The sequence below is a fragment of the Crinia signifera genome, chromosome 2, assembly GCF_055691185.1.
Source record: "Crinia signifera chromosome 2, ASM5569118v1, whole genome shotgun sequence".
Lineage (NCBI taxonomy): Eukaryota > Metazoa > Chordata > Amphibia > Anura > Myobatrachidae > Crinia > Crinia signifera.
This window is the reverse complement of record NC_139218.1, coordinates 367,514,371-367,534,965: the sequence shown is the minus strand read 5'-3', so window position 1 is coordinate 367,534,965 and position 20,595 is coordinate 367,514,371. Positions and strand designations below refer to the sequence as shown.

Sequence of the window (20,595 nt, the reverse complement as noted above, 5' to 3'; positions counted from 1 at the left end):
CGGCGCCCGATTTTACTACGTACGCAAACGTAGTGAAATCGTATTGCATGCCGTTATTGTATGGCATGCGATGCAATTTTGACGGTTATAATTGCATTTAATGTACTATAGCACTAAATGACATATAATGTAATTTATTAAGGCCCCCCCCCCCCAGTATCGACGTCATCCCGAAGCGTGGCGAGCGCAGCGAGCCCTGCGAGGGGCGGCGGTACACGTCCGACCGACCTTTTCATACCCCCACTATCCACGTCGGCGTGGAGTTGACTTTATATAGTGTGGCGAGCGCAGCGAGCCACCGAGCCCGAAGCGTGGCGAGCGCACGTTTATTTTGTTACATGTATTACGCGTCCCCTCGCGGGGGGACGTGTATTATGTTACATGTATTACGCGTCCGCTCGCCATGCTTCGGTCTCGGTGTTTCGCTGCGCTCGCCACACTATATAAAATCAACTCCATGCCGACGTGGATAGTGGGGGTATGAAAAGGTTGGTCGGACATGTACTGCCACCCCTCACGGGCTCGCTGCGCTCGCCACTCTTCCGGATGACGTGGATAGTGGGGGGGGGCCCAAAATAAATGACATTATATGTAATTTTACCATTAAATGGCATTATTCTAGGTTCCATCAAAACCGATATCTCATCGCATCGCATGCCATACAATAATGGCATGCGATGCGATGTGATGCAATTTTTTATCGCATCTATCTTTTTAATGGATTCACTGACACAGAGCAGTGAATACATTAGATAGGAAAATCACATCAATATGGCATGCAAAGCGATGCGATGCGATTTCACTACCGTGAATAGCCCTCTACGCAAATGGAGCAGTTGTCGCTCTCTCTATCCCCCCTGTTGTCACTCTCTCTATCATCCCAGTTGTCGCTCTCTCTATCCTCCCAGTTGTCACTCTCTCTATCCTCCCAGATGTCACTCTCTCTCTATCCTCCCAGATGTCACTCTCTATCCTCCCAGTGATTGCTCTCTCTTTCCTCCCTGTTGTCGCTCTCTCTATCCTCCCAGTGATTGCTCTCTCTTTCCTCCATGTTGTCACTCTCTCTTTATCCTCCCAGATGTCACTCTCTTTCTATCCTCCCAGTGATTGCTCTCTCTAACCTCCCAGTTATCACTCTCTCTCTATCCTCCCAGTGGTCGCTCTCTTTATCCTCCCAGTGGTTGCTCTCTTTATCCTCCCAGTGGTCGCTCTCTTTATACCTCCCAGTGGTTGCTCTCTTTATACCTCCCAGTGGTGGCTCTCTCTATCATCCCAGTTGTCGCTCTCTCTATCGTCCCAGTTGTTGCTCTCTCTATCCTCCTAGTTGTCACTCTCTCTATCCTCTCAGATGTCACTCTCTCTCTATCCTCCCAGTTGTCACTCTCTCTATCCTCCCAGATGTCACTCTCTCTCTATCCTCCCAGTGATTCCGCTCTCTTTCCTCCCTGTTGTCACTCTCTCTAACCTCCCAGTTATCACTCTCTATCACTCTCTATAATTTCCGTCGATATCAGGGGGATTAGCGGCTATTCCGTTAATCCACCTGGTTTTCGGCAGGTCGAAACATTTTGACCTGCCAAAAAAAACAGCTAGCATTGAATAGATCGGAACCCCTTCCGATCTACTCATGTTGAAAACTGCCATCTTTTCGGCAAGATGGCAGCTTTCAACATGCATCGAATATACAGCTTTGGCTTTAGGCTGTCCAGCTGGCACTGTAGCACAATGTACAGAAAGTAATGGTCCCATCAGTAAGTTACATGGGCACAGCCATCTGACAGTCACCTTAATAACTTTACCCCCACAGTATATTGGGATGGGTGATAGCTAACAAGCATGGACTACTGTATATTAGCCCTAGTAGTAGTAATAGTTTGTTTATTTATAAGGCGCCACAAAGTGTCCTCAGCACTGTACATAGCAAACATAAAAACAAATTACAAGGTAACGTACAGGGTGTGTTGATAAAAATACAGCATAAATAGGGGTATAGCTGGTAGAACTAAAATCAGCATCAGTTCTGAGTTCATTTTATTCCTCGTCTGTCACCTGCAAGGCGATAAGATGACTTATCCCCCATCCCATGCGTTTTCGCCAGCTCACTGGTTCATCTTGGGCCAATTAATACTGCCACTAATCGGATGCCTTGATAAAGACTATCGGTCATTAATCGCAATATCTGGCTGTTTTTATCGGCCAAAGCAAGATAATAGGATATCCTCCAATATCTTGTTATGACCAACAAAACTGAAAATATACTACCTCGATATGTATAAAATACCATATGCTTCCCCATGCAAGTGATATCATCAGCGGTAACCCTTTGATGTGTAGGGTAAAGTCCTAGCACCGGCAAAAGCATAGACTTATTATGGCAATATAGCATTTTGCCATATGATAAATATAGTGTGGCAGAGACAGCATCTCCCCACATGAAAGTAATGTGGAAGATCCAGACCAGGTTTTGGGAGCAGTAGCAGAATCCCAGGTGTGTAATCAGCAGCACCTAGGATGTCCTGATATAAGGGTTTCCAGGGCAGAGTCAGCTTGCTCTTGTTGGTGGATTAGCCAGCCAAGCTATAGGCCAGGGGTGGAGTATTGTAGGGACCATTGAAGCCGTTCAAGAGTCTGATATGATGTATGCTACTGCCTGTAATTATGATCGCATATGGAATCACCCTGGTATGCTGTGACCCGCTGTTCAAAATAAACATCAAAGTTTTCATCTGACTCCCCATGTTTGTGATCCTTGTCCATATGTGTGTGTGTATACATTGTTCTGTAAAGCATCAGCATTTTATAAAGAATACACGGGCCCTTATTCCAGTTCATTTACAGCGGCCGCGAATGCACCGTTTCTGTGCATGTGTATACGCTGGATGCCAAAAGTCGGTACTCTTTACCTAGAAGGGCGCCCATCGCGGCCATTGCATGTACCAAAAAATCGCATGCGATGCGACCGACGCGATTACCGCGATTTCCCATAGGGAACAATGTTAAATGTCCCAATTGACCCGATTTTCCATAGGGAACAATGTTAAAAGGCCCACAGAGGCCAAATAGCCACCCTGAAGTTTGAAATGGCCCCCCCCAATTGTTAACGCCACCCCACGATCAACGTCAACCCGAAGCGTGGCGAGCGCAGCGAGCCTGCGAGGGGCGGTGGTACGCGTCCTACGACCTTTTCATACCCCCACTATCCACGTCGGCGTGGAGTTGAGAATAGAAAATGTGAGGGGACGCGGACACCTGTGAAGCCCGCGAGGGGACGCGTATACCTGTGAAGGTGTCCGCGTCCGCTTGCCACGCTTCGGGCTCGGTGGCTGCGCTCGCCACACTTTCTATTCTCAACTCCACGCCGACGGAGTGGATAGTGGGGGTATGAAAAGGTCGTAGGACGCGTACCACCGCCCCTCGCGGGCTCGCTGCACTCGCCACGCTTCGGGTTGACGTTAATCGTGGGGTGGCGTTAACAATTGGGGGGGCCAATTGAGTTGAGAATAGAAAGTGTGGCGAGCGCAGCGAGCCACCGAGCCCGAAGCGTGGCAAGCGGACGCGGACACCTTCACAGGTATACGCGTCCCCTCGCGGGCTTCACAGGTGTCCGCGTCCCCTCACATTTTCTATTCTCAACTCCACGCCGACGTGGATAGTGGGGGTATGAAAAGGTCGTAGGACGCGTACCACCGCCCCTCGCAGGCTCGCTGCGCTCGCCACGCTTCGGGTTGACGTTGATCGTGGGGTGGCGTTAACAATTGGGGGGGCCATTTCACACTTCAGGGTGGCTATTTGGCCTCTGTGGGCCTTTTAACATTGTTCCCTATGGAAAATCGGGTCAATTGGGACATTTAACATTGTTCCCTATGGGAAATCGCGGTAATCGCGTCGGTCGCATCTCATGCGATTTTTTGGTCGCATGCGATGCGACCGACGCAATTTTTTTTCCTTACGATGCCCAAGATCAAAATCGTGGGCGCCCTTCTAGGTAAAGAGTACCGAAAAGTCTGTTTGCAAGTGCACGCTCTCAGCCTTGCAAGGGGGGGGGGGGGGGGGGCGGTGGGTGGTGGAGAAGGTCCCAGCCTTGCAAGCTGGGGGTGGAGAAGCGTATTGTGTGCAGGCCTGGGCCTTTAGAATATGTGAACCCACAGCGTTTCATGGGTGTTACCATGAAAACACTGGGTGTACACATGCTAATGCGTCCGTGACATAACCGGGTGTCAGCTGCCCGCCCAGTTCCCTGCAGCAATTCTACATGCACATGTATAAGTAGTCTGGACCACCCTTACATATGTGTGCGCCTTCACCATTATTTGATGGTCGGCGACTATCGAAAGATGGTGGAGGTTCCCACTGGCATGCGTATGGATGTTTAAGTAAAACATCCATTGGCAAGCCTTGCGAACGAATCCCGCTTGCGAATGGGCAGCGCCGGCTAACCATTCGCAAGGCGGGGTTAGGGTGACTCACAAGGATGCAAATTCGCATCCGAGCGAGTCAACCAGAATAAGGGCCACAAATGAAACATCTCACAGAAGAATCGGCACATTTCTCCTACTACATGACAATCACGCAGACACCTTATGTAACACGTTTTGCTCCGTGTACAGGCATTTTACTGCTATGATCCTGCCCAGCACATAATTGTAATACAGATAATAGATACGGCAGCAAGCAAATAAGCTCAGAACCATGCGAACCTGATCAGAGAAGGAAACCTTCCCAGGGGAGCAGGAGGAAAGTTAATTTAAGCAAACCTGAACTGCATGTGAACTGAAGCAGACACAGAGGGCAGATTAGAACACAACAAAGCGCGGAGCAGAGCTGCACATTTGTTGGCAGAGGAGGGCAGGTTTAAGTACATCACCCTGCAGCGAGACTGGTACTCTGCCAGAACAGTCCTATTCAAGCCTCCACTCTGAAATCACAACAATATTTGTATAGTCCTACGGCATTCTAAGTGGATTTATATAAATCACAGAGCAATTCTGCTGAAAGCTGTGCCGGCGCTTCCCGCGCTGCTGCAGGATCCGTGATTTTATAGTAGGCACGAAATTAAATGAAATGAGAAAAATAGCACCAAATACAACAGGTGTCCGGTGCTTGTGTTCTGCTCTCTCCTTGGCATCTCCCATCTCCAATGTGAACATATTGGGCCCTATTCTGAACTGTATGTAATCACATGACGCCAGCGCCTGCCACGTTCTCTGACTTTTCCGAGCTGAATAAAAGTCAATATAAACTGAATTTTTTCACGAACGGGGAAAAAAAAATCATTCTATGGTCAGCGACCAACGAATGAATTTTTTTCCCCTGTATGCTATATGCGAATGGCTATATCAGCATTCACATCCATTTGCATGCTTCCAAGGGGATTCACGGAGCAGCGGGCGGTGTGCCCTATGTGCACTGCATACATTATAGACACACCACTGCATCCGCGTGGTCAAACCACCCCCAGCCCTCCGCTTGGGGCAGCAGCTGTCATAGAAACATAGAATTTGACGGCAGATAAGAACCACTTGGCCCATCTAGTCTGCAACCTTTTTTAAACATGTTACCTCAAACCATATTTGATCCTTATTTCTCTGTAAGAATATCAATATGCCTATCCCAAGCATGTATAAATTGTTCTACTGTATTTGCCTCTACCACCTCTGATGGGAGGCTATTCCACTTATCTACTACTCTTTCTATGAAGTAATTCTTCCTCACATTTCCCCTGAATCTTCCTCCCTCTAGTTTCAGTGCATGTCCTCGTGTTCTGCTGCTCCTCTTCCTGTGAAGAATGTCTCCCACCTGTACCTTGTTAAAGCCCTTGATATATGTGAAAGTTTCTATCATGTCCCCCCTTTCCCTTCTCTGCTCTAAAGTATACATATTAAGATCTTTTAGTCTTTCCTGGTACGTTTTGTGATGTAGGCCATGCACCATTTTAGTTGCCCTTCTTTGTACAGTCTCTAATGTATTTATATCCTTCTGGAGATATGGCCTCCAGAACTGAACACAATACTCTAGGTGAGGTCGTACCAATGACCTATGCAGTGGCATTGTTACTTCTTTCTTTCTACTGCTGATACCTCTCCCTATGCAACCAAGCATCTGACTTGCCTTCTTCATTGCTTTGTTACATTGCCTACCTGCCTTTAAGTCCCCTGAAATAGTGACACCTAGATCCCTCTCTTCCTCAGTAGTTCCCATTATAGTGCCATTTATACTATATTTAGTCTTTGGATTTCTGAGACCCAAGTGCATGATTTTGCATTTTTTGGCATTCCTCTAATCTACCTAGATCATCCATCATTTGTTTTACCCCTCCTGGTGTGTCTAGCCTGTTGCATACCTTTGTGTCATCTGCAAAAAGGCATCATGGCCATACGCATTTGCCCCATCTCCAGCCTTGGGCAGATCTCTGCATGGGCACAGCTCAAAATAGCTCACAGCGTTGTCAATGTGCCGCCTCTTTCACGAGCGAGAGACCTGCTGTTGCTTCTTTACCACATGTAACGCCCATTTAGCCCTATGTAGGGTACATTTTGTACAGAGCTCACTTAAAATATGTCAAAAAAATTGGAAATATGTCACTTTGGGGGTTATTCTAGTCCATTCTTTCTGCCAAAATCCTTCTTAGATGGACAAAACCATGTGCACTGCAGGTCGGGCAGATGTAACTTGTGCAGAGAGAATTAGATTTGGGTGGGGTTTTACTTCAAAGTGAGATCTAGATTGAAGTGTAAAATAAAGCAGTCAGTATTTTCCCTGCACAGAAACAAAATAACTCACCCAAATCTAATTCTCTCTGCACATGTTACATCTGCCCCCCTGCAGTGCACATGGTTTTGTCCATCTAAGAAGGATTTTGTCAGAAAGAATGAACTAGAATAAACCCCTTTGTATTGATATGACTTGCGCTTATATTTTATATAGCCATACATTTTATTTAGATAGCTACATAATATCGTTGTACCAATTCTGTCAGGACTCGTTTTTGTGGACACTGGGAGTTATTCTGATTCACTCGGAAAGGCACAATCACTCTGTAGTGGACAAAACCATGCTGCACTGCAGGTGGGGCTGATGTAACAGGTGCAGTATGCAGGTTGTGGATTGTATTGTGGAAATGGGTACTGAATTATTAACTGTAATGTTGTGTTATGCACATGCATTCCCATAATTAAGAGTTCCCAGCTTGTAAAACACTGGCACATCTAATTAGAACAGTTAATTGGATGTTCTTTGCACATAATTAGGAGATTATTTACTATGCAGTTACTGCGTATGCCCCGTACAATGAGAAATCTAAAACAAGCTGCGGATAATATGCAATACATCTTTGGGATGCTCACTGCCACCAATGACTCCTTTACATAGTAATGTCTGTATGATGTCATATTCTGTGCTGGTGTGACACCCCTAGTGGTGGTGTTAAGTGTAGTTTGGATTATACCTGGGGGGGTTATTCAGATCATTCGGGCCCCCTGGCGAATTCGCAATGAAGACTATGCACATGTGCAGATCCCCTTTGTGAATGGCTTTGGCAAATAGCATAGTCGCCAAGCCGTTCGCATGGAACGCGGCGGGCCGGGGGAGTGCGGCGGGGACGGGGGTCAACCATGGACACGTCAATCGTTTCATGGGCGCCCCCATGAAAATGCTAGGTGTTCCCATGGGAATGTGGGCTGGCCGATGCGGGCCGGGCGGCTGACGTCACAGGACGTCAACCACGCGCCCTGTCTTCATCCTGGCACACGCAAATAAAAGTCGGTTTCCAGTGACTTTTATTCGTGAGCCCAGAAAAAATCATTTCATGGTCGGCGGGCTCGCTGGCACTCGGTAAGCTGTGAAATCGCAGCTTACTGAGTCCACCAGAATCAGGGCCTTGGTCGCACAAGGTTCTCCTTCGTCTTCTTCTTTGAATGGCCTAGCAGAGGAACAGAAAACCCCCAGATTCCCAATACAAGGCAGATACCAAGAAGTAAAGTGACATTTGAATGGATTAATCTGCAACACTGTCATTGGAAACCGTTTATATTAAAGGAGTAAATGACAAGTGCAATCTAAAACAATCGCGGGTTTCGGTGAAACTAGACAGTGTGAGTCTGGGGTCATCATCAATGAATCTACAATGGACAGCTCTTGCGTCGATGCACGTAAAAAGAGGGACGGAAATAACTGAGAATTAAAGTGGATGAGTAGAGACGGTATGTACCTGAATACCAACCCTAAATTCACACATTCATGCTATAATAGGACATGCTGCATTTTAAACACACTTTGAGCCAATGCAAGGGTCTGTACTTATGTTCCAACTTAAAAGCACAATAATCTCTGGGGACAACTTTATTGCAGGCAATGGGGCAGATGTATTAAGCCTGGAGAAGAGATAAACTGGAGATAAAGTGGAGATAACTTGGAAGAGATAACGCACCAGCCAATCAGCTGTGTTTGAAATATGACAGTTGGGATCTGATTGGCTGGTGCGTTATCTCCTTCCACTTTATCTCCAGTTTATCCCTTCACGAGGCTTAATACATCTGCCCCAGAGAGTCCGTTTGAATACAAAGAGCAGCGATGGGAGCGGTTACGCTGTGTCCTTGCTGTCAGCTCAGTGTATACTGGTGTAAAGTGGCAGTTTAGGCTGGATAGATGCACAGACCTTGGCAACGTCATTCTGCCATTTAATGTAACTCTGTTCCTCTGGTACCAACTCTTTACTAGACTTTCTACAGCTACCATTATGACACAAATCACTTTGCCACATCCTTTGAGTTTGCAATTTGGAGCGTCTCTCGGGTTATGGTATAACGGATCACCGCTATCTAGATTGACCATGTTATGTCCGACTACCCTTAGTCAAACCTGTCTAGTTAGATGTCTAAAGATAGTCGACCACGTCTAGATCGACAGTAACGGAAGTTAGACACCAGCTTTAGAGCGACGTGAAAGTGGTCGATGGTCGACATTAATTTTTCAAGTTTTTGTTGGTGCCAAATGTCACAGGGGTCCCTGTGGACACTATATATGCACAGTGTCCCCTAGCATAGCTCGTTGCACTTGGATAGTAACATATGAACCAAGTCAACCACATTCGGCACCAAAAAAAGTGAAAAACTCATGTTGGCCATGTGTCTGTCGACCACACTCCCGTCGCTCTGACGCTGGCTTCTAATTTCTGTTAGTGTCGATCTAGACGCGGTTGACTATCTTTAGGCGTCTAACTAGACAGGTTCATCTAAGCATGGTCGAGCATAACATGGTTGATCAAGACATTGTAAAATTATCAACCAGATACTCTTCTCTCTGGGGTGCCAAAGTCTAAGGCAGGTATTCAATGCTGTTTGCGAGTGGTGACAGCGAGCATGGCTTCCTGCTCGCTGTCACCACTCACCCTGACAGCATTCAATACAGCCCCCTCATACGCCAATTCCCCCTCGCTCCATTTTTTGAGCGAGGGGGAATTGGCGGATGCGGCTCCAGAAGCAGCGAGACCCGCGGCTAAAAACTGCGAGTTTTCTGCAGCAGCCGCGGGTCTCGCTGTTTTGGGGAATTCTCGCCATCCTGTGACGGCGAGGATTTCCCCAGAACGTTGAATAGAGCGAGCAGCCGGCGTGGGGGTTAAACAGCGAGGATCGCTGGTTTTCAGCAATCCTCGCTGTTTAACCCCCTCGCCGGCCGCTCGCTGCGGCATTGAATACCTACCTAAGAGTTAGCAAGAATGACCTTTCAAATCAACAGTGCTTGTGGAAGCCATCCTCATAGTTTTCTATGGGGACAGTATTTTTGGGACTATTTAGCAAACTCCAAAAAATGAAGCTTTGGCTTGTATCTGTCACAACTTATAAGTATTTTAGTGTTATCTGCTTGTGAAATCCTGCTGGCTCTGCTCTGTCTCATGCTGCTGACAGCTCTGTGGTAGTTTGAACACTGCATGCTGATTACAGCACCTGGTCCAGTCCATGCTGCCAGACAGTGTAACCCAGGGCTGGGCAATTGCGGCCCTCCAGATGTTGATGAACTATACATCCCAGCATGCCTTGCATCAGTTTCAGCATGGCTATAGCAAAACTACTGCAAAGCATCCTGGGATGTGTAGTTCATCAACATCTGGAGGGCTGCAATTGCCCAGCCCTGGTGTAACCTGACCAGTGCTTAATGATCAAAGCACCTGAGTGAGAGACATGCTCAGCCCTCATTGATTGAGGCACCTGTGAGAATCCAGTTCCTATAAAAGGCAGCCTCTGGCAGACAGACGCTGCCAGAGTATAGGTTCACAACCTGCTCCAGGGTCCCTTGTACTTTTAATGTGTTCCTGATCACCAGATACTGACTTTGGCTTGTTTTCTGACTATCCTTCGGTTTATCCCTGTGTACTGTGAACCGTGGGTTAACTGCACAATCCTGAATCCATGCTACCTGTTTCCAAGGGGTTACCAGTGCCACATGGGGAACCTGCTCAGGGGACCACGACCGGCATGTCCATAGCAGCGAAGCCCAAATCCCAACTGGAGGGGTCACTAGGAAACACCTATGGCGTGGTAAGACTCCGCACCCCTGTGTCAGGTCTATCCAATCCCCGGCCTGGTGACCAGCGTAATGTACCTGAGATCGTGACAATATCCATTAACTAAGGCCATCTGAAGGTAGCGTCAGCCCATTTTTTTCTTCTGCACAGTTGCATGTCCAGATCAAAACATGGAATTGAAGCAGGGGCGTAACTAGTTATTTAGTGCCCCCCCGCCGCACGTGGGGGGGCGCCCCCCCGCCGCACGTGGCGGGCGCCCCCCACCGCACCTAACCTGCCCCCCCTTCTTACCCGCGGTCTGCGTCTCGCCCGGCTCTCTGACGGGACCTTCCTGACGTCACGGTCCCGGCCAGCTCCTGCTGCTACAATGAAAACGGACTCTTAGAAAATGGCTGCCTCCATACTGCAGACAGAAAACTGTCTGCAGTATGGGGGCAGCCATTTTCTAATTGTCAGTTTTCATTGCAGCAGGAGCCGGCCGGGACCGTGACGTCAGGAAGGCCCAGACAGAGAGCCGGGCGAGACGCAGACTGCGGGCAACTATAGCCCCGCAGCCCCCCCAATTTATCTGCGCCCCCCGCCACCGCGGGGGCTGCGGAGCTATAGTTACGCCACTGAATTGAAGCAGGATACCCTCCAGGACAAAAATGTCTCTGACCATGTGTCACCAGAGCACATTTCTTAAGAACGTTGGCTACTAGTCAAGGGGAAAAATCAGAGTAAAGAGGCGGGGGTTTTACAAATTCTCCAAGAGTCCCGTATTGATAGTTGGATTGGGAGGTTGCGTTTATGAGCTGCTGAGAATTGAAGATGCCCAACCTCCTGATCCCATTACTGAACTTGTACATCGATTGGATAATCTATGTAGTGGTTGAAGCGTTTATCTGATCTGAACAGTGTTCAGGCTTTAGTTTACTGGGGCAGGTCAGTAATTACTTTACCTGCTTCTGGGGGCTCTTGGGGTGCCTGAGGACCACAGATAAGAAAACATAGAAAGATACGGTAAAGCTATTTTCGGTTTTAAAAACGTAAGGAGGTACAGTATGCATTAAACTGAAGACTACAGTAGAAACCATTCTCCTAAAATTTCAAAGGTAATGTAGGAGAAACAACGGAAGTTCCCTGTCTACCTGCCAATCCCAATCTCTCCCATTGTCCCCATACAACAGTATGGTGCCCTTAATGCATCAAACTCCAAAAATACCTTTTTGGAACTTTACTGCAGGGAGCAAAGATGGCATTATTGGTCTTTTGTCTAAGAGCAGGTGGAGACAGGGCCATCTATGCTATCAGCCAGCTGCCTAGGGGTGCCCTTGAGTTTGACAATCACAAAATAACAGATGACTCAGAATTTAAAATGAATGCAAATTGCAGGTGGGCTCCAGATTCTGTGTGTGTGTGTGTGGGGGGGGGGGGGGGGTGTCGTCTAGCGCACCCAAGCTGCTCCACTGACATGAATATTGACATGGCCAGCATCAACATTATGGCCACATACCTCCCAACATGAGGGACACAATGCTCTGCTCCTGGCCTTTCCTCATAGTGTATGATTGCCATCACCTGTGTTGAACGGGTATTATTGCTAAGAAAGGTGCTTCAACACAGGTGATGACAATTATAATTTAAGAGGGAAGTGCAGGTGCAGAGCAATTTGTCCCTCCTGGAGAGGGTCATGTTGGGAGGTATATTGACAGAGATGAAATGTAAAGATTTTACAATGGTATTTCTATGCTATCCCTAACCCTAATCATTATACTTCCTCTAGTGCAGGCCTGGACAACCTGTGGATCTCCAGCTGTTGTACAACTACAAGTCCCAGCATGCCTTGAAACAGTTTTGTTATTACGGAATGCTAAACCTGTGGCAAGGCATGCTGGGATGGGAAGTTTCACAATACCCCTTCCCCCCACAGCCTACCCCTAACCTCCCTCCACATGCCTGACCCTATCCATCCCACTCAGCCTAAACCTAATTAAACATTCTGACAGCTCCAACATTTTTTTAAGCTGTCAACAATGAGTGTCTGCTTGTTGCCTATTGACATTTTAATAATGTCGACAAAACTTGAGTGTCGACATTATTAGCGGCCTTTCGACTACATCGCAGAGCCTATTACATTGTCGGACAGATGGCATCGGTTCCATTGAGCTCGATAAAACTCCTTCTCCCTGTGCTGCAATCTCAGAGCAACATTAAAAACTAATTAAGGGCAAATAAGAAAGTGTCGGAATCTGTGTCACAGCTGAGCTGAGGTTTGTAGAGCGGAGCCCAGTGATCAATTTACATAGAGATCTTCGATGCACAGCATCTGTTATTTCCCTCAGCGTGAGGATTTTAATTAAGTAAAATACAAAAATAAAACATGAAAAGGGAAATCTGTAATTTTAAGTTTAAAATGTGCAGCTGAAAATATGGATTTTTTTCCAGTCCAATTCCTGTGTCACTGATTTTCACAATAATGGGCTGGATGTAATGATGTAATGACTCCTGAGTTGGCTGGAGATGCGGGTTTCCAGCCAAATTCAGGATTTTTTTTAAAACAAGTAATTGTTTACAATGAATTGGGTATTTTTGTGTGCATGGGGGGGGGGGGGGGGGGGATGGATGGTTAATATTTGCATATGTTTTTGTGCAAGGGGGAATATTATTGTCGGTTTTATGTGTGGGTCACTGATGATGGCCTCTATATTATATGGTGGTCACTGTGTTCCTTTATGCATTTATATTGTGCGCACGGCAATGCTTTCTGCATTATACGACTATATGGCGGGCACTATGATCATACCTCCCAACTTTTGAAGCTCCCGAAAAGGGGGCGCAGCCTCGAGAAAAGGGGGCGTGGCCTCACGGGGTGACGCGAACTCCGGCCATGCCCCGTTTTCGACGCTCGTCGGCGCTGAATAGATGCTGTGCGCATGCGCACAGCGTCTATTCTCGGCAAGCTGGGGGGGCTCCCAACTGTCCCCCCCACCGCGGGACAATGGCGGCCCCGGGCGGGACGCTGGAACGTCCCCGAATATCGGGACGTTCCCGCGGAAATCGTGACAGTTGGGAGGTATGCTATGATGCTTTCGGGTGCCGGACGGCTCCCCGACAGTCGGGATTCCGGCAGTCATTCCTCCGATGTCGGAATCCCGACTGCTCCCTCGTGGGGGTCCACAACCCCAATAGAGGGAGAATAAAATAGGTGGTGAGCGCAGCTCGCCACCGTGCCTGCAGCGTGGCGAGGGCAGCGAGCCCGCAACGAGAGTGGGGTGAAGTGGGATGCACCCTCCCTCTACACGGCACAGTCTCTCTCTCCCTGAGGCCCTCTATCATTAGCCCTGTCCAGGGCCGTCACTAGCAATCGCGGGGCCCGAGACTGACCTTCAGTCTGCCCCCCCCCCAGTACCATTGCGCCCCCCCTGATTACCATTACTTACCTAGCTGCGGCGGTGCATTATCGCCCTTGTTCCTGCATGCCTCCACTCTCTGCGTGCATCTCCTCAGGAGCGCACACTGCACAGTGCAGCCTGCAGAGTGCCGAGCCCCTCTGTGTCCTAGGCTCGGTGCTCTGCAGGTTGCACTGTGTATTGTGCGTGCCTGACTGGGGGGTACGCCAGGTGGGAGAGGCGGTGTGGGGCCGCAGGGGTGTGGCACCGTGCCGCTGTCGCTGCCTGGGCCCCTCCAGAGGCTGGAGCAGCTGTACCCACAGCACCCCCCTGTCGGCAGCCCTGGCCCTGTCTCACCACAAGACCCACTCTCTCCCCCAGTATCTCGCTGACACTCTCTCTCTTTCATTTCTGCACATGTGCAAACCCCGACTGCGAGCGGCCTCAACCATTTACACTGTCGCCAGCCCATTCGCAGCAGGGAGGGAGAGATGGCGGTGAGGCTTGGCCATGGGAACTAGGCGTTCCCATGGGAATGCATGCGGGACAAAGTCTGCCGGGGGCAGGTGGCTGACTTCACATGACATGGCTGATTTGTGGGGAAGCGTCACAAGGACTCAGTAAGCTGCAAGCTTCGCAGCTTACCGAGTCAATTAGAACCATACTTGCCGACTTTTTGAAACTCCTCTCCGGGAGAAGCCCAGAGAGGAGTGAAAGGGGGGCAGGAAGAGGCTTCGTTTTGGGGGCGGGGGTGGCTGATGTCAACAAGCCCCGCCCCCATGACAGGCTGCGGCATCAATTTGCGGGTCCGTGGATGGGGGGAGGGGCTAAAATGATGCAAAATTACGCGAATTGCGTCATTTTAGCCCCGCCCCCTCCCTCGGACCCATAATATCGTAGTTTTAGCCCGCGGGGAGAGGGGAAGTTGCCCACCTTCCCGGGGGGCTGGAGGGGGATCCGATTTGCGGGACCCTCCCTGCCATTCGGGGAGGGTAGGCAAGTATGACTAGAACCACCCCCTTTAAGCGAGTCCCCTTCCAGGGACCTCCAGCCCACAGCTGCCAGAATGGAGAACCCATTGCAGAGTGAAGACGATTAAGTAACGGACCATGCGGTGCGGCGGTGGTCTGTGACACTAGAGTCATTGTTTCTTTTACAGTATAATAATTGTTTGACGATCATTGTACAGTATGTATGTTGCAATTACTCTATTTGTAGTTTGAACAGACAATTATATAAACTTCAGGATCTGTTGCCGTTATATCTCACTGATTCTCTGGGGTCTACCAGAAAGGCGTAGAAGACAATTTGCAATGCTGTAAACCTGACACCACGGTTAGAAAATGTGAATTCATTAAGTAATACTCCCACAGATAATGAGACAATACAGTGTGTTAGCCTATCAGTTTGATGTTGATTGTACAAAGAATACAGTTCCTTACATTGTTAGTTATCTATTACAGCATAGCAGCATAGGCTGTGATATACAGCAGGGTTGCCTACTTTTGAAAAATCATTTCAGGGAGAAATGTAAATCGGCGCCCCTGGCTGGAGGTGCTCCGTACAAGACTTTCCCCCAGCTGCAGGGAGGGGGAGATGGGGCAGCACCGCCAGGTCTCTGGGACAGGGCAGCACCGCTGGGTCTCTGCTAATACATGCAGCGCAGGGCCTCTGCACAGGATCATTTCCCTGGCTGCAGGGAGGGGGTGTGGGACGGGGCAGCACTGCTGGGTCTCTGGTAATACCTCAGGGCTGCCAACTCTCCCGGAATGTCCTTGAGACTCCCGGAATCCTGGGACATCTCCCAGACTCCCGGAAGAGGGGCCCTTTCTCCCGCAGCTGCCGCATTGCTTGCGCGCAGGGGTTAAAGTGTTCCGTCATGCGCAAAGGGGTTAAAGCATTCCGTCAGTTCAAATTGTGGAACCGTTCTGCTTCCGCATGGACACTACACACAGCAGTGGGCACCACCTTCAGAATCTCTCCTTCCCCCCAGATAATGCAGGGCAGCCGGAAAGTCCAGTTGCCCCCCCCCCCCAGGCTCTGAAGATAATATGTGGAGGCTGTCTCATCCCCTCCCTCCCTGCAGCTGGGGGAATGTTACAAGCATAAGCTGCATCATCCCAGAGACCCGGCGTTGCCGCCGGCAGTCCACGCCAGCAGTCCCCGCCAACCCACTCCCTCTTGGCAGCCAAAGATCATGTGCACAGGCCCTGCAGGTATTACATACTTGCCTACTTTTGAAAACTAGTTTCAGGGAGATTATAGTTGGAAATAGAATTTTGCACAGCGCCCCATTGACAGGGCGTATCATGCTCCGTCTAAAAGGGCGCCGCTAGTTCCATATATGGAGAGATTGTGAAAAGAGATTGTGAACGTGGCACCTAGAAGCGTGGGTGTATAATTTAAAATGACATATCTAAATTTAGATGAGCCACAAAGCAGTTAGTAAGAGACACTATACTTGGTAAAGTGCTGGGAAATGGTGCTGATGATTCAATGTAAATGTATCTCATTCCTTTTTCCCCAAAAATGTAACAGTGTAACGTGGGCTAGATGAAATGAGGGAGATTGCTAGACTAATGAGGGAGAGAGGGAGATTGCTGCTATTTCAGGGAGTCTCCTGCAGAATGCAGGAGGGTGGGCAACTATGCCCTCTCCATGAGTGAGAAAATGCTCTGTTCCTGGACTTCCCTGCTAATGTATGATTGCCATCACCTGTGGGGAAACACCTTTCCTATCAATTCACTAGCTCACCGCAGGTGATGGCAGTCATACATTACCAGGGAAGTCCAGGAACAGAGCATTTTCTCCCTCATGGAGAGGGTCAGGTGGGCAAGTATGGTGCAGAGTGGTGTTACTCAGTGGCCCAGGGGGGGGGGGGGGTGTGAGGGAGGGAAGGGGAGCTTGATGCCGCCGCTGAGTCCAGGGGGAGGGGGTGATGCGGCAGCCTAGTATGACCCCGGTTGGGGGGCTGCGGTTGGGGGTTGGTGAGGGGCGCCATTCACATGGCTCCAACTAAGGGGGGGAGGTGGGGACTGCTCCAAAATGCCACTATCCAGTGCCCGGCGCCCCAGGCAAATGCCTAAAGCTGTCTAGTGGTTGCACCAGCCCTGGTGTTACTGCTCCGGTGCACACACGAGCAGGTGAGGCAAGCCTCAAGCATATAGAGGGGATCCCTGCATCAGTCCCAGCAACCCCTCCCTCTGCTGGTCAAATACTGTCACTCTTTGGGGAGCGAACGAGGCTAAAATTATGCAAATAGCGCCATTTCGCACCACCCCCTCCCCGAAGAGCTGAGAATCATGACATTTACAGGAATGGGGGTAGGGCTTAATAATGCAGAGGAGAAACTTAAGGTAGGCAAGTATGACTAAGGGCTATTTCACACACTCCGGCTCCTGCCGGGCGGCGAAACCCCGCAAGGCCAAGAACAGGACTCAGAAGTTTTCAATGGAGGGGATGGCCACTGCCAGGCAGCCGTCCCTTCCAGTGGTGGGATCTGGCTGCAACCGGGTGGCCGGCCTGTGGCCGTCCCGTGTGAATGGACACAATTGTGTCCATTATTAACTACTGTGTGCAGCATGGCTTTTCGCCGTGTGGGGTATCGCAGCCCGGCAGGAGCCGGAGCGTGTGAAATAGCCCTAATACTGTTCATCGCTGGCAAAGTCCAGTACTAAATGATTACAACATTACTGGTCATCGGCAGAGGACAAGAACAGGCTAGGAATGCATGACCAGGGAAAGCGGCAGAATGATGCTCATCCATGCAATAATAAGTTATATGATGTTAACCACTTTCCTGCATCTATTCAGGTTTCTTCAGTTACAGCAAAACATTCACTCTGGCAGCAGGACACCAGCCCTCCCCATCCTACATACATATTTACACATGCACACACACATACACACACACTCTCTCTCTCTCTCACACACACACACACACAATCTGCAGCTCACTAGCATCCTATCTGTTGCTCATTGCAGGAATTACCTTTCAGTGTGTCACATGTTGCAGGATTCCTCTTCTCCTGCTGTCGTTTCTTCTCTCAGTGCCCCTATTGATATGGTAAATAGGCAGAGCTACTGTATCCCAAAGCTTTTGTGGCACATCCATTCCATTATCAGTAGCAGGGCGCCAGCAATGCAGCTCACACACAGCCTCCATACCAGGAGCCAGGCGGCACACCTCCAGTGATATCATGTGTCTCTCACATAGGCCGCAGGAAGATGTGGAATGGATTCCAAGTGCAGATAGCAGTACGCCTCACATGCAATACATCATGCCATTAACCCTTCTGCAGAAGGAGGCCTGCGTCCATCTGTCACCTCAGTGACCAGACCAGATACCACATGAAAGGGCTGCCTTCATTACAGCATTGATCACTTATGAGTCAGTCCTACTGAAGTTCACACTCACACAAACACATACACACACATGTGGTGGGCGCAGTGTTCAATAAAAGATGTCTGACAAGTCTGGCACATTCAAGAAAGGGCAGAATTGATTACAAACAATAAAACAATAATAAAAAGAAGGGCGATAACAAAATATGGTAACAAACAGATAAATGGTATCCAGCAAGAAAGTGTCAGTGTTCAATATTGCAAGAGTGTATCTCACCCTGGGATGGTGCTGCGGTGGGCTTAGCGCAAAGGGCCTGGGCTGTGATAGCACGGCACCACCGCAGGAAGTTTGTATCACAGGGAGGCTTCGGGCTTATACCAAAGTGCTGGTATAAAGTGCCAGTGCTGTCAAAATCCAAATCAACCAACGCGTTTCGGAGTCCTCAGACTCCTTCAGGATTGGATGGAGGTTGCACTAGCTCCCATATTTATAGTCCACTTGATTGAGCTGGAAATTACAATTTCTGGCTCACTTAAGGTGTTGCCAACCGTAAATGATGCATGTGTTCCACCTCGCACTTCCGGTTACGTTCTATTCGGCGGTCTTTTTTTTTTTCCGGCATACAGCGGACATATTTTCACATAAAATTTCTTCTGTCAATTCTTGTTCACTGTTGACTTAAACTATATTTGGTTCATTTATAGTTGTTATCACTTGCATTCAGGTAAGTTATAGATCCCTCCGCCACCTCCTATTCCGAATCTATGCTGTACTTTGAATTCCATCAGTATCCATCCCTGTTAGATGCAGAAAAATGGAATAAATTCCTTTTGGAAGGAATTGCGCTAGGGAGGGTGAGAGCAGCTTGATGTTAATTGGCAGAAAAAATACAAGGTTTTACAAGCGCTAAAGAAAGGGGGGGGGGGGGGGTACCGTAGATGTAGAGTGGAGAAAATAGATGAAGAGGCAGGTAAAATATTGAAGATGACAGTAGCATTGAAAATAAATACAAGTAATGAAAATAGAAGTAAAGATGAATAAAATAAAAAAATAAAAATAAAAAAATAAAAACAAATAAATCACGCAATCAAATTGATGTTTACACTCCTTATTGGAGTTGTGGAAGTTGTCCAGTTGTATGGGGAGAGCTAGGCTGGCTACCCTGCACTATGTACGTACTGCCGCAAGACGCAGGCGGAGTACCTTCCTGGCGGGACTCCGGAGGTTTTCACAAGCTTGTCCCGCCAGAAAGGTACTCAGCCTGCGTCTTGCGGCAGTACGTACATAGTTCATTTATAGTTGCCATCTCCAATAAGGAGTGTAAACATCAATTTGGTTGCGTGATTAATTTGTTTTTATTTTATTTTTATATTTATTTTTATTTATTTTTATTTATATTTTTTATTTTATTCATCTTTACTTCTATTTTCATTACTTGTATTTATTTTCATTGCTACTGTCATCTTCAATATTTTACCTGCCTCTTCATCTATTTTCTCCACTCTACATCTACGGTACCCACCCACCCACCCTTTCTTTAGCGCTTGTAAAACCTTGTATAGTATCCATCCCTGTACCAGGAGGAGGACTGCCACCTATACCCATTCATGGAGTGGTTTCACCAGTGATATTAAGAAAATGGAAAACAAAAGAATGAAATAATAATGAATACATGTGTAAATTAAGCATAAAATCACAAAAATGCATAATAAACATGCACAAAAACTATTTATTTAAAGACTATTTTAATTCAAAGTCAGCATTAATGGTGTGTACACACGGTCAGATGTGCCTTCAGATAATCTCCACGATCCGATCAGAACGGATCGTGGATAGTATCTGAAGGCACATCCGATTTGCATACAAGTCTGACTATATAGTGCAGATCTGCACTATATAGTCAAGGCAGACAAGACTTTCTGCCTTGCGATACGTGAACGCGCATCGGAATCGAATCGGGATCTGAAGGGTTAAAACCCTTGCGATCTGCATCCAATTCCTATCCGATGTTGACTATATTGTCAACATCGGAAGGCAAAAAGTACCGTGTGTACACACCAGGGGCGGATCCAGGATAAAATGACAGGAGGGCACCATGATAAAAGAGGGTTTAGGTGTTAGTGGTGCCAGTGTACATGCTAAGAGAGTGGCAGAGAGAGGGTGGGAATGGGATTAAAAATAGGCCCTGGCATTTAAAGTTTGCAGGCCCACCATGGCGACAAAAGTGAAGGGTGTAGTTGTGCGCGCGCCGAAGGCACTCCCCGGAAAAAGGGCTGTGGCCACTCAACAGGGGACGTGTCCTTGAGTGTAGTGTACCACACCATATACAACTTCTAAACGTTATGCAACAAAATACTAGA

General features: G+C 48.3%; 1 protein-coding gene across 1 annotated transcript in view; it reads right to left on the bottom strand.

The window, feature by feature from the left end:
• ZC3H12C (zinc finger CCCH-type containing 12C) overlaps positions 1–18,147 on the bottom strand; it is a 105,765-nt gene extending 87,618 nt beyond the window's left edge. The window contains exon 1 of the mRNA XM_083169993.1: positions 17,882–18,147. The gene's annotated coding sequence lies outside the window, so the exon portion shown is untranslated. The remainder of the gene's footprint in view (positions 1–17,881) is intronic.
• Positions 18,148–20,595: the final 2,448 nt, after the last annotated feature.